The sequence below is a fragment of the Sinocyclocheilus grahami genome, unplaced genomic scaffold (assembly GCF_001515645.1).
Source record: "Sinocyclocheilus grahami isolate Dianchi unplaced genomic scaffold, SAMN03320097.WGS_v1.1 scaffold121.1, whole genome shotgun sequence".
In the NCBI taxonomy this organism is placed as follows: domain Eukaryota; kingdom Metazoa; phylum Chordata; class Actinopteri; order Cypriniformes; family Cyprinidae; genus Sinocyclocheilus; species Sinocyclocheilus grahami.
In genome coordinates, this window is record NW_015505300.1 from 1,046,677 (window position 1) to 1,059,873 (window position 13,197).

Below are 13,197 nucleotides of genomic sequence, written 5' to 3' on the forward strand. Positions count from 1 at the left end.
AAAATAAATAAATAAAAATAATATATATATATATATATATATATATATATATATATATATATATATATATATATATATATCTCTCTCTCTCTCAAACAAGTAGCCCTTGAGACTATTTTATCCCTTCAGGGAGCCCTCACTCACAAAAAGGTTGGAGACCCCTGCTTTAGAGGAAGCAGAGGCACTTTTGATTTGTTTGCACCAATCAATTCCGTAAGGAAAGAAAATTTGGCTTTTAAAAACATACACTGCCACATTGAAACTGTGAAAAATGAGGAACACCGCCATTATAGACAATGCGTTTTAAAATCGTACATCATAACTCAGAATGTCAAGAGGAAAAGACAACGTACTGGGTGAGTAATAAAAACTCTGGCAACATTACAACATCCAACTGTGATTACAGTGATTCATAGCCCAAGTTATATAGGGTAAAAAGCCCAGAGCATGTGAAAAGTGTGGTTTACTGCGCGACCACTGTGCTGCATAATAAATCTGAATAAAAGGTCCACTCAGGGGCAAGTTATTGCCCCAATTCCCAACCCTTGATTGAGAATAACTCATGATGGCAAAGCAAAACTAGAGTATTCTCAAGAGAAACTGTGCTGATCATGTGATCTGCTGGTCAGTTTAGACTAGTTTAGTTTTCTCTAGGGCTGGGTATTGTTAAAAAATGCCCAATATCTTGACTTCGATACCAGTTCCTGAATGATACTTTTTTCTATATCAATTTTATGAAATCCATTTGAACAAGATTACATTACCTCAAAACTATTTTTTCAGTTTGTTGAGGTTTTTACAGACTCATCTCCTAAGCCCCTGCACAAAGGAACAAAATGTAACCAACACAATAAATCAGTGCAAATAGTTTAAGATCAAATAATTTTCAGTGCAAAATGAACCGTTTTAAGTCAGTATGTGAGGCTCACATGTGCTGCACACTTAAGCCCAAAGTATACTTTACTTTTTACATGTACGCGAGGGACAACGTACAGTGCGTATGATGTGAATTGCGTCATCAGAATAGTATGCACCTATAGTATGTGTCTATAGAACTCAATCAGTGATGCAGTCTACACTGGATGCAGTGCGACATTACAAATCCCCGACAGTAAACTGCTGCCGCATTCCATTTACGACGCACTGACACAAATTTCAAATGATTTTCAACGGTCGCTTTGTCGCGTCCGGTGTAGACACGGTTGCCTGTTACATCCTACAGTACATAAAATTTCACTTACCACATAAACAGTAAGGAGAGATGACTGAGGACGATGGTGAATGATTTGCAGATCCTCAGTACCACTGACAAACATATAATCTTGTAAAATGTGTGGCAAGTACTGCCGCTCCATAGTATAAACAGTAGGGATGTAACGATTAACCGCGAGCCAGTTGAAAACCGATTTAAATATGTGACGATTCAAATCGGTTGAGATGCTAAACAAATCGCGATTCAGTTAGAGGTAGGAGTTTATATGAATGTATGTCTGAGGGGAACTTACTGTCTTTCGATGGTATTTTTTATTTTCCGCTTGCCTCTGTATAATGCATATCAGGGCTCCAGACTCATTCTTCCCACTGGTCGGTCTTTTGCAACTAACTTTCTCAGCTGGTCGCACGAGCACATGATTTGTTTGCAATTTTTTTTTTGTTTTGTGCTACAACAAGGGATTATTCAATGCATGCTGATGAACTTTTATCATAGTTTATAGTTATATGGAAACGAAAGTTGTTAACATTCAACCCGTTCTTTATCATCAGTAGTATTATTTGTGATTTGAATTTTGTGAATGGGAGTTTCTCTTTTGCTGTGTTAAGCCACGGCCTTCGGATGCTTTCCCTTTCGAATTCGCAATCTTGTTGTCACGGTTTTGCTTAAATACATCTACACACCTTTCATTTTTTTAAGACTAAAACAAAAGATGGATTCATTGTTATTCTTAATCAAAAAGCACAACAATAAATTAGTAAGATACAATGACAAACTAGCTTACAAAACGTTTATTAACAAAAACGAATAAGATGAGGCATGGCACACACCACATGCGGTTTTATATACAGACTAATAAATTACAGAACGTTTAGCAAACACCGAGGAATCAAATAAATAAAAGAGCCTGCATAGCTTAAGGTAAACAGCAAATAAATGTTTTTCACAAATTAAAACAAAAAGAAAAGTAAAACTAACAGTGACAGTGCTTGCATGTTTTCCCCCCCACAAGAATGCCAGCATGTTCCACAAAAATGGTCGCATTCTGGAGCCCTGCATATTGAAGTTCATAAGTGCAGTGCTGCTTTGTTTACTGCGGAAACCAAGAAAACGCTTTAAGCGCCACCTGCTGGCAGAGAGTGAAAGCTTTGTTATTTACATTTACATTAAATTTATTTATGGGCTTAAAAACAAGATGCAAACAATCAGAATATTGTACCTGGTGGGGAGTGCACAATGTAAACATGAAACATATGCCGTTACCTATATTGTACTGTGGTACAGTTATGGAGGCCCTTCATAATGCAGAGGTCAACTGCCTGCTCTGCCAATAGTTAGAAATGGCACTATAGTAAGCAGTGTTTAATAAACAGCTGTTTTTCTAAATTCTGCTGAGGTGAAATTCAGTGCAGTCATGTATCGTGATACGTATCGTATCATGGCCTCTGTATCGTGATACGTATCGTATCGTGACTTTGCTGGTGATACACAGCCCTAGTGCGGAACACTGGTAATGTATATCGAAATATCGGAAATGTGTTTAAAAATCATATCATCGTTATTGAAAAAAATTATATCGCGATACATATTGATATTGAATTATTGTCCAGCCCTAGTTCCGCCTACACGTCATTTTCTTTCTGAACATGGCATTAGGATGGGGGGGGGAAATCACGATGGACAATGGCATCGTCTATCGGGCCATCCCTAATTCACGCACATCAAAGAGTATACTTTAAAAGGCTACGCGCTCAACTGTACGAATGCGCTATCGTCCAAAAACGAAGTATACTTGGGGCTTTAAGATCTTTGAATCAATTATTTTCATAATTTCTTCTTCAAAAAAAAAAATTGCATGTCCGCTTTTTCAAGTGTAGACAAGCCCTCTCTTCCCTGATGATGTGCCCAGGACTAATGTACCTAGGCTACGTTTACACTAGTGCATTTAAATTTTTTAATGCATAGCTTAGACAGAATCATCATTTCTATTCATTTTCCACTGATTTATGCGATCTGATGAGCATTCGCTGCTTCCAGTGCTGTCTGCCTGTGTTTTCTAACGCAATCGCTGTTCTGACTCGCCTCCGGTGACAAACGTTCATTACACTTCCAGAAAAACATTTATAGGGATGAAACATGAAGCTAATAAACACGTGATTACGTCAGTATATGATTTGTATGTGATTTTCATGAGATTCTGCCTTTTTTCATAATACAGTGTGTTTACATGAGAAATGCTAAGTAGGTATAGTGATTAGCTTGGTATAAAAGGCTACAAATAACATTTCAGCAACATTATATGACCAAAACTCTCACTTAGATCACAATCGGAGGTTATTACAAACACTCGATGGTGGTTTAAAGTAGTGCGGTGTTCGATACGACGATGTATCGTCACAGAGATTTGACGATATGAGTATCGATACAGCTGGCCCTGTATCAATATTGTGGCACGTGTGCAGCAGTGGACCGAATACAACAACAATAACATTTCAATTGAGTAGAAAAGTGCGAGGGTTTCTAAAAAATAATTAATAGAGCATAATAGGCTACAACAAGGTTTAATCTGGCCGCAGAGGAACACAACTGGGTTGCCTGATATAAAGAGATGTAATCCCCGAAACAGAGCTTCCCACTTGCGCATATGGTTGGGTATCGGTTTTTTTTCTTTTTTTTCTCGATACCGGTGCCAAATCGATACTGGTGCCAAATCGATACTTTTAAAACGGTTCCGGTGCCTAAACTGATACTTATTAAAAAATAAATAAATAAATAAATTCCCCCCATAAATGATGGATTGGCCATTAGAATAGGAATAGAACAGAGAGTGCAAATGTTAGAGGGGTCAAGTTTTTAATTTAAAAAAAACAAGCAGATAAAATTAGAAGTAGCATTAGAATAGAGAGTGCTAGAGCTAAGAGCACTGATGGGCAAACTTGGCCCTTCCAGGCCACTTTCCTGCTGAGAGTTGATCCAACCCTGATAAAAACTCACCTGCCTGTAGCCTTCTAGTAGTCTTGAAGACAATGATTAGCTGGTTCAGGAACACTGGTAATGTATATCGAAATATCGGAAATGTGTTTAAAAATCATATCATCGTTATTGAAAAAAATTATATCGCGATACATATTGATATTGAATTATTGTCCAGCCCTAGTTCCGCCTACACGTCATTTTCTTTCTGAACATGGCATTAGGATGGGGGGGGGAAATCACGATGGACAATGGCATCGTCTATCGGGCCATCCCTAATTCACACACATCAAAGAGTATACTTTAAAAGGCTACGCGCTCAACTGTACGAATGCGCTATCGTCCAAAAACGAAGTATACTTGGGGCTTTAAGATCTTTGAATCACTTATTTTCATAATTTCTTCTTCAAAAAAAAAAATTGCATGTCCGCTTTTTCAAGTGTAGACAAGCAGAGCACTGATGGGCAAACTTGGCCCTTCCAGGCCACTTTCCTGCTGAGAGTTGATCCAACCCTGATAAAAACTCACCTGCCTGTAGCCTTCTAGTAGTCTTGAAGACAATGATTAGCTGGTTCAGGTGTTAGATTAGGGTTGGAGCTAACCTCTGAAGGAAAGTGGCCTGGAAGGGCCAAGTTTGCCCACCCCGAGTTAGAGAGTCAAATGAAAATGAAAGACGTGTTTTCAGCCGTTTCTTGAAAATATTAAAAGACTGCTTGGATTGAGCTGGGCAGGTCATTCCACCAGGAGGGAACAGTCAATGTAGAAGTAGAAAATCAATCCATGGCAACAGTTTAAAAGTAGCCCAATTCTGTGGAAAGAAATGCGGACTTGGCAACCCTGCATCCAACAAGAGCTACTGGAGTCAGCTTTGAATGATCACAGGTCAAGAATAAGGAGAGATGACTGACAAGGCCATGCTGGAGTATTTGCTGCTCAACAGATTCTGAGCTCATTGACAAATATCTGATCTTGTAAGATTGTGCTCCCTTTACACAGAGTGCGTGTGATTGCGAAATCGAAAGTTAAAGTAAACAGCGCAAACGCTCATTCAAAAATATTTAAATACACCGCACCCTGAGAGCGGCTCCCTGATACGTCAAAATTATACACAATATTACAATGTTTAAAGGAGTGGACACGAAAATCGCAGGAGCGAAACGTATGTTGCGGGAGCAGGCGGCAATGGTCAGAGATCACAGTGCCACAGTGCAACAGTGAAAAGGGACCCCTTTCAAACGGTGTCATTTTCCGAACGTTGTTTAAGCGACATACGTATTGCGGTATTTTAGAAATTCATATTATAACAAAAATAAACACCGGTATTCGGTATGAATCGGTATACCGCCCAGCACTACTCTCAATTCACGGCGTTGTCCAAGTTGCTTATTTACTTGTGCCAGTATGCCAGTTTTTTTAAAATATTCATACCATGTGCATAATTCAAACCGGTTTACCATTTTAACCGGTATTTCGCCCAGCACTACTTTTTAAAGAAACTAAATTCTGCTTTACTCTGACTTAAACTTTTAAAGTGCATGCAAATGCAATTACCGAGACCATAACATGACAAAGGTCAAGTTGAGGATCAAAATGCCCTGCAAGTACACAAGATGAAAGCACTTCTAAACCAGTATCGTTTAGACGTAGTCTTCTCTTGCCGGCAACGTGCGAATGGAAGAGATTCATGCAACTCACTTTCTTTTTCAAAATCACTTTCATAACAGTTAAGTTACACAATATGTGAGAAAGCCAATCAGTCACACGGCTAACTGATTATCTGATGTCACATTGGCTGCACGAGTTGCTCACTGAGGTTGCCGATGCTCCTCATAAAAAATATAGAGCAGCACATGGCATTCATGGGATAAACAAAACCGGCATTAATGTTTGATAAAACCGTATACTATGAATACATATTTGATGAACATTATAGGTCCCACTGACATCCTTTCCATCTTGCATGAATGTTACATTGAAGGTCACTGGAGTCTTAATATTGAATCATATATTGGAGATAGTGCTGTGCAAAAAAATCGAATGTGATTTTCATGCGCATCTCGTCAGTAAAGCCGCTTCTGGTGCTGTGTTTTCCCTGCCATTATATTAAGGGGGTGCCCCCCTTGAAGGTCAGGTTCATTTTATTTTCTCTATAGCGCCAGATCACAACAGAAGTAATTTAAAGTTACCTTTCCTATAGAACAGGTCTATACCTTGTTCTTTTATTAAACAAACTAAATAGCCTTATGTTATTCATCTTATTTACACGACGGCATGTCATTTCTGTCTCTACGTTACATGCTCACGCTCTCTGCATTGCGCACAGTGGAGTTCCACCCAGATGCGCACGCACACACACCCACACAAACGTGCGCACACACACAAGTGAACACACTCCCAACTAGGTATTTGTAAATATTAAGCTGCAAAACGACTATTTAAATATTATGCGTGTTCTTTAACACACTGCGTGTTAATGAATGGCGCAGACGCGCGGTTTTGTTTACTACTTGTACTGAAGCGTGACGCTTGCCATGATATTAATGTCTGCCGTCTCGTAAATGAGGACATAAATACATGAACAACATCTCCAGAACTGCTCTGAGAGTCACTTCATGAGCATTTGACCATTTCATTTGAGTAAAACTATCCTCAAATCATATACACACAGAAATGTAAATGTATTCACGACAACCCGTCAAAATAAAAGTTTGGTTTAACCTGAAGACATTGCAGCAGAACTATATGAATATATTGTTCAGCAGAATGTATATAATAGGCTAATACTACTACTAAAATTATTAAAACCTTATTTTTAAGGAATAATCATACAATGTTTCTTCAATGTTTTAATTGTAATATTTAATCCCCTTTATTTTCCAAAAAATATGATTTGTTTAATTTTCATTAATTAAAAGATAAATTAAATGAATGTTTTATGCCTTAATGTAAATACACAACACAGAATTTCTGAGGGGAAAAAAAAGGCTCTTGTAAGAATAAATGAAACTTGTTTTTTTATACTTTCAAATAATTAGACATGCTAAAACACAGAATTTGGTAACAATAAAACATAAGGTTGGAAAAAACAAAACATTTCATTGGGCCCTGAACATAGCTTTTGTAAAAATTACATTTTTGTTAAACTTTTAAGAAATTGATGTTAAATTGTTTATGTTTCATGATTTTAATTAATAAGACATGCTTTTTGATTAATATAATTTAATTCGACCATTAAAATTTTTTTTTTACTGAAAAAAGCACCCCCTAAACCTAGGGGAAACACTGTGGTGATTAGTAGTAAATCTCCAGCATGTGCTTTCAGATGGAGCGGCATTTACTACACAGAGCCGTAGTTCACTGACAAGCTACACCAAATAGTGTTCAAAATCGGCAATGAATCACCTGCATTTTGAACGTGATTTTGTGTAGCTTGTCAGTGATCTACGGCTCTGTGTAGTAGATGCCGCATTAAATTTTTTGCCCAGCCCTAAATTGGAGATCTGCTTAACTGAAAGAAACAAAAAAGGTAGTTTGCTACCTTTTAACAGGTCCCACAAAACATCAATATCTATAAGATAATACCAGCAATTTAAGCTCACATTTATAAAGGTGGACAAGTTCACACTCTTTCATTCATCTATCAACAATCTTCTTTTGACAAGAGCGATGAACATAAAAGCAGTCTGAGCCGGTTTACAGCCATCTGTGTCAGAGCACCAACCCGCATTGTTTTTTTCTGAAACCAAATCAACCAACATGGCCTTGCCAAAAGAGCACTGCACGGTGATACTTGCAGAAAAAAAAAACAACTAAAGGGAAAAAAAAAGTGGGGGAGGAAAGGCCCACCAAGTGCATGTGATTGCAGTCATTAACACCGACAGTCTCTTTAATGCACTCGGCAAGCAAGTCACTGATTAACCAATCCTACCTCCCCAATTTTCCCATTTCACAGGGAACTTTAAAACCGTTAAAGGGCAGGTCTATGGCCACCTGTGGTTTGTCTCTTGGATTTAAGCTTAACACACATGAGGTGTGCATCATAGCAAAAAGGAGGAGCTGCACTCAAAACAAGCTCCTTGCAAAAATGCTCTCCAGCAGCATTCCTTTTATTTCATTCCCCTCTTCAACAACCCCCACTAGAAACTCTAACTGCAGCTGGGCATAATTTATATCTGTGCACCTCCACATTATATGCATGGGCGGGGGTTTGGAGGGGGTGTATCTGTGGCAAGTAACGGAGCACAAAGACACTGTGAGGGTGACACAGGATGCGATGGGTGGGTCGCTGGAGAGGTGAGCGGGGGTTAGGTCCGTAAAGCTGTTCCATTTGTGTGAACTGGTTCTTTTACACAAGGCTGTTGTAATAAACGGATTCATTTTTTTCTTTCTTGCTTTGTGCAAGCTCACCGATATGGGGTCAAAAACTGTTGCTTGGGGAGAGCTGCTCTGACATAACGCTCATTTCACCCCAAATTTGAAGCGGTTACCGTTAGAAGGACTGGTACGACGGCAGCATTTTAGTGCACAGACGAAAGCAAGAGCTTGTGTGCGCTAAAAGTCACAGACAGTCAGAGAAGGCGGATTTGGCAAGAGGGGAAAAATAAAAAATAAAAAAGGAGAAAGAACTTTGACCTTCACTTCCAGACCTGCTGTCACCCAGTCTGCCTCCAGCACTTGTCTGCGTACCAGCTGAGGACCTGCAAGAGGGTCAGCTGGGGCAAGAAGCCATGAAACTTCACTGTTCCTCTAGCAGAAGACAGTTAGATGCTTTAAAGCACAATTATCACAACCATGACACCGCCATAGTACGGAGGAAGCTTTACTAGATCTATTTCCTGAAGGTGATGTTGAATTGAGTACTTTTATTCAACAAGGATGCATTAAATGATCAAATTGACAGTAAAGACATTTATAATGTTACAAAAGATTGCTACTTCAAATAAATGCTTAAATGTTCTTTTAAACTTTCTATTCAAAGAATCCTGAAAAATATCATATAAAAACAAAAATATAAAGAAGCACAATTGTTTTTAACCGAGGAACGTTTCTCAAGCACCAAATCAGCATATTAGAAGGATCTTGTGAAGACTGGCGTAATGATTGCTGAAAATTCAGCTTTGCTAAAATTTTTAAATAACTCTTTTATTTGCATATATTTCAAAAGAGTTCATTCCTGTGAAGGCAATGTTTTACAATATATAAAAAATACAAAATACTGTTTTTACCATATTTTTGATTAAATAAATGCAGTCTTGGCAAGCATAAGAGATTTCTTTTAAAAAAAAATATATATATATATTACTAACCCCAAACTTTTGAATGGTAGTGCATGTATACTTGAAGTACTCATTGACATTGGGGAATGGGGACACAGACTGAAATAAACTAATGCAATAGTCTTCTAGATGATGAAAAAATGATCTCATCATAAGTTGTCATGTCATCGTTAGTGCTAAAACTCATTTTGACATTCCCTCAGGGCTGATGATTTTAAGGTTGTACATCCTGAGGCTCTGACGACTGCCTGTAGCCACATGGCAAATAGAAGTGACCTGAAGGGAATTACTACATTAAATCTGCTACCAAAAAGCCTGAGGATTCAGAGAATGTGGCTTTAAGCAGCAAGTTGTTATAAGAGTGGAAAAAGGCTGCTTTGTTTAAAAAAAAGAAAAGAAAAGGGGAAATGGCACAAAATTCATGCACGCCAATATTAACAGCGGATGCGATTATGAAAGCGTCTATAGATATTTAGAAAGGTCTAATAAAACACTGACAGAGAGGGTTCAGATGGTAGAGTGTATTCATCATTTCCACCACTTTGTTTGCTGCCATAATAATAAAAAAAAATAATAATAAAAAAAGTTTATAGAAACTTCATGGAAAAAAATAAGAAGAGAAACGCATGCAGCAAGCCCATAAATTTAGAAAACTTTTAAATATATCTAAACTCTCAGAGAAATGGCTTCGGCCATTAAAGGCCAGCAGTTCTGATTTGAATATTAGAAGACTCATCCATTCCAAGCTATTCATCTGAAACTGTTCCTCCATCTTCTGTGGCAGGGAAGAGGGGGATGGTCAGAGAGAAGGGGGGAAAAAAGCCTGCTTGTTTTGCAGCACAACAGGCCACTGCAGCCCTCCTGCTAACCCGCGGCTAGTGGGGAGGGGTTGGAGGGAAAGGGCCTGCACACAGCGGTGCTGTTCCTGGCGTAGATTGAAAGCATGTTGTCAGATAACTGAAATACCAGCCTTGAAATCGCTGTCCAATGCCAGTGTTTGTGCGCAACACTTTTGTGCGTTTGTGACTGACCCACATCTACTGCGATCCTACACATTTGTCAAAGCCAGTCATTGGCTAGTTAGTACCAGGATGAGTTGCATGACTTTATAATTGCTAAAAACTGAAACAATCAATTATATTCATGCTCATTTTTTTAATGGATTTTCATGTTCATTGTATCATTAAGGCCCACAGTTGACTTTTCCAAGTTTCATTCAGACACATACTAAGGGTATGAATCCACAGATATTTCAATTGGTTTATTGCTGTAGTGTTAAGGTGTCTAAAGGCCATGGTTAAAGCATTCCAATACCAAAACAACACCATTTATCATTCATATGCATTGGTGAACATAGCTAAATGGATCTTGCAATACACAAATGATTGAAATCCATTCAGCAAAATATGCCATCATGTGTCATTCTTGCATTGTCACCAAATTACAATTTATATCCTAATTAAGGCATAAAAATGAATACAAAAAAATGACATTTGGCTGAGACAAAAATAAAACAAGATTAAAACATCCCCTTATTGTTTGTTTAATGTGCCAAAAATTGGTTATGAGAACTAAGTTGCTATCGAAAATCCCGTTACTTCAACAAAAAGTTAAGTGTCCTAAATCGATAAGAATGTCTCTGAACTCAATTTTGAAGCTTATGTAACCCTCGCAAACAATGTTTTCTCTGAAATCACTCCAGTATTTTGATAAGGGCGACGTTATGCATTGTAAGCGACTTTGCACTAGATACGAAATGTTTACTGGAACAACATGTTGGATTCAAACTTTTCTCTGTGGACAAAAGAGGAACCGGCACTTGACTTTTCGTTTTGATGCAACTAGTGAACAAGCCCCGGCAACCACAAGAAAAGGCAAGCGAGATGAAAAGCAGTCACACATCTGCTCCGCCATACCGGCTTCATATCTGCTCACTGAGTGGACCGACACACATTAAAAGCTGCCATCTTAGGTCAAAGACTTGAGAGGCAGCGAGACAACGACGATTCCATCTTCAAATATTTCTTTGTTAGATTGTTAGTCTTAACTTTCTAAACCCTAAATATTTTTGTCAAAGTTAATACAACCGACAAAATACGGATGTGTTTTAAAACGGCATCAAAACCACTACAGGATAAATGAGCTTTTTCCCCCGTGTTCGTGGCTTCAGAACGCTGTTAATGAAGCAGGTGCTTTTCAAGTTTCGTGTGAGGCTTTAATGTGGAGTTTAGATGCTAAAACCTGATCGACTTCACGCATAGTACGAGATAAACAATATCGAAAACTTTTGAAAACACGGAAACTCGTCCAATAATAAACCAGATGCATTTTTTCCAGTTCCCCTCAAATAAAGTGTCGTCCGATCCCCCCTCCCTTTAAAACCCGTCTACCTGTTGAGAGGCAAAGGGGACAAAAGAAACGTGAGATGAGTTGTGTCCAGCTAGCTAGTTAGCTTGTTGTGAGACAATGAAGTCGACGCTGTCCGTCTCCTACACTTCCAACCAGCTAATTACCTCTGCCTGCCTCTCCAACGCACAATCGAAAACTTTTGAAAACACGGAAACTAATAATAAACCAGATGCATTTTTTCCAGTTCCCCTCAAATAAAGTGTCGTCCGATCCCCCTCCCTTTAAAACCCGTCTACCTGTTGAGAGGCAAAGGGGACAAAAGAAACGTGAGATGAGTTGTGTCCAGCTAGCTAGTTAGCTTGTTGTGAGACAATGAAGTCGACGCTGTCCGTCTCCTACACTTCCAACCAGCTAATTACCTCTGCCTGCCTCTCCAACGCACTTCTCAGAGCCGACCAAACGATTCAAATAAAGCCTTTCCCCAGCCCAAAACAACAAGTCACATCTATGAATTGTTAGCAATAAAATACAAAAGAGCTTTAACTCAAATAAACGAATAAATAAAGAAAACGAGGGAATGACCATCTGGCCTCGAGCAACCTTCCCAGGGAACTATCCATGTTGTCCTTCGGACCAGCGCACTTTCCGACTCGCTGATTTCCACAAACCATTTCGAGCCTCATCCAGTGCAACTTACTACGCGAAAAACACAAGCACGGCAACTTTGATGCTATCCTTACGTGCAGTTTTGTGCGCTTGAAAACTATTTCTGAGTGTAATTGTTGATACTAGGGGTCGGGGATCTCCCGCATTCAGCTCGGCCAGTGACTCACCTCTACGTTCAAACCACCTCGTGTCTCAACAATTAGCTTGCTAACGAACGCTCACTTTATGTGATTTTGAAAAAAATGATTTTGACCAATTCGTGAAGGATATAAAGAGTACAAGCGTTGTTTTAGACCTTGAAGAAAAATGAATTGTTTGTACGCAATTTAGCGAACGCCTTTCTCGCGTCCACTCCTATAGGGGTCCGTGCGGCTCTATACAATGCAGTGCGTGTGAGCTAAACCAGCTAATGTTAGCATGTGCTCGAGCTACTTTGAGAGTCTTCGATAAGTTAAAACACAAAGAAACGAAAACACTAGCGTGCGGTTTCGGTTTTCCCTGTGAAGATTTGAATTAAAACAACTTTTCGCTGTTTTAAAACACGGTTTATACCGCGGGTACCACCATGGTAGAAAACAAGTTAAATGTACGGTCAAAAACACTTTTCTCCCAATGAAAGTACGGGTATATTTGTACAACAATGGCAAAAACGTTTGAAACTAACTAATACGTTTGTGTACGACTGATAAAGTCGGTGGATCTATATTGTATCATTAAAGA

The 13,197-nt window shown here is 38.8% G+C and overlaps 1 protein-coding gene across 1 annotated transcript in view; it reads right to left on the reverse strand.

Moving 5' to 3' along the window:
• LOC107589837 (chromodomain-helicase-DNA-binding protein 7-like) overlaps positions 1-13,197 on the reverse strand; it is a 91,954-nt gene that overhangs the window by 78,480 nt on the left and 277 nt on the right. The gene's annotated exons all lie outside the window — the stretch shown is intronic.